Genomic DNA, 1656 nt, shown 5'->3' with positions numbered 1-1656 from the left:
TAAATCTGAAATTTGTTTTAAAAAAAATTGAAGAGCAATTAATAGAGCTGTCTGGATGCTGACCCGTAGATAGAGGGCTCATGCATCTCTGTTATCCCATTAGTCCTAGTCAAAGACTTTTTTTCTTGAGTGACACTTAAAGCACATCCATCAGCAAAGAGAAGAGTTTGAACCAACATTGTTCAGACTTCAGGAATTCTGTGGAAAAATCACCTTGTTTGCATAACAGGGAGAAGAGGTTCCGTTATGGTGCCAGAGTAGCAAGTTAGTGAAAGTATCTAAAAGAATAATTTAGTCAACCACTGGGAACTTTGCCCTTCCCTGCCCTGTCATGAGAACCAGGCAGCTTCCACAGCGATGGCCTAGGAAGCCAGCCAGCTTATCTGGGCACAACCTTGCTGGTCTTCCCGTGACATCCTTGCAAATGGAATGGTTCAGAGGACTCTGGTGGTGTTACCAACCTACCAGTGCATTTGGCAAGCTCAGCTCTAAAATGATAAAACACCTTATTTTTTAAGTATCTCACAGCTTAGCTAGTATAACAGGTTTCATAGTGTATCATACAGCAGTTGGAACTCAGAGACAGGCAGATCTCTGTGAGTTCAAGGCCAGCCTAGTCTACATAGTGAGTTCTAGGACTGCTGGGGCTACAGGGAGACCCTGTCTCCAAAAGACCAAAATAAATAAATAAATTAATTAATTAAATAAATAAATAAATAAAAGATACAGTTCAAGTATCTTTAAAAAATAAGATGAATGACTCCTGTGGAAAGACACTTGAGGTTGTCCTCCACCTCCACACAAACACGTACACACATACATGTAACTGTGAGGCCCCACCACGTCTATAATGGGACCTCTGTCTGCAGTGGCCACCTCACATAGTCTCAGCAGCAGGCCTAGGCTCTCAGCTGTCCTCTTCTTCTCCCTCCGGTCTTATGAAAAATCCTGGATCTTTCTGTGCCATTCAGAAGCACAGGGGCTCACAACCGGGAAGTTAAACTGTGGTATACTCAAACACTCCACACTGCGGGGTATCCTGCGACATCACCCCTGCAAGTGGAGTGGCTAGGCCAGTGAGGTCCTTCCAGAATTCTGAGCAGGAAATGAGGTAAAAGACTCTGGCCTTTGGCTTATCCTCAGTTTTCTGTGCCAGATTTCAGCCTAACAGTGAAGATACTGCACAACAGTGAAAATACTAGCCTCCCTTCAGTTTCCCCACTCCGTCCCTCCAAGACTTCTTGTCTCAGAGAAGAAAGATGGACTGCAAAGGTCCATCATGGTGAACTACACTGCACCATCATTTTTCATGTGTTTTCCTACATACATAGTAATCCCAATGTTAAACAAAGCCTAAAGCTCAAAACTATTCTTTTCCTTTGGCTGAAAATAAATGTTATCTAAGAATCAAAAGTGAGTACATGGGGCTGGGATGTAGCTCAATGGGTAGAGTCCTTGCCTAGCATGCATGAAGTCCTGTGTTCAGTCTCCAGCACCGACATGGTGTAATCCCAGCACTTGGGAGATGGAGGCAGAAGGATCAGAAACCCAGTCATTTTTGGCCACATAGTGAGTTCAAGGGCAGCCTGAACTACATGAGACTCCGTCTTAACACACACACACACACACACACACACACACACACACACACACACA

Source organism: Nannospalax galili, unplaced genomic scaffold, assembly GCF_000622305.1.
Source record: "Nannospalax galili isolate Female #2095 unplaced genomic scaffold, S.galili_v1.0 scaffold915, whole genome shotgun sequence".
Taxonomy (NCBI): Eukaryota; Metazoa; Chordata; class Mammalia; order Rodentia; family Spalacidae; genus Nannospalax; species Nannospalax galili.
This window is presented reverse-complemented; position numbering follows the sequence as displayed.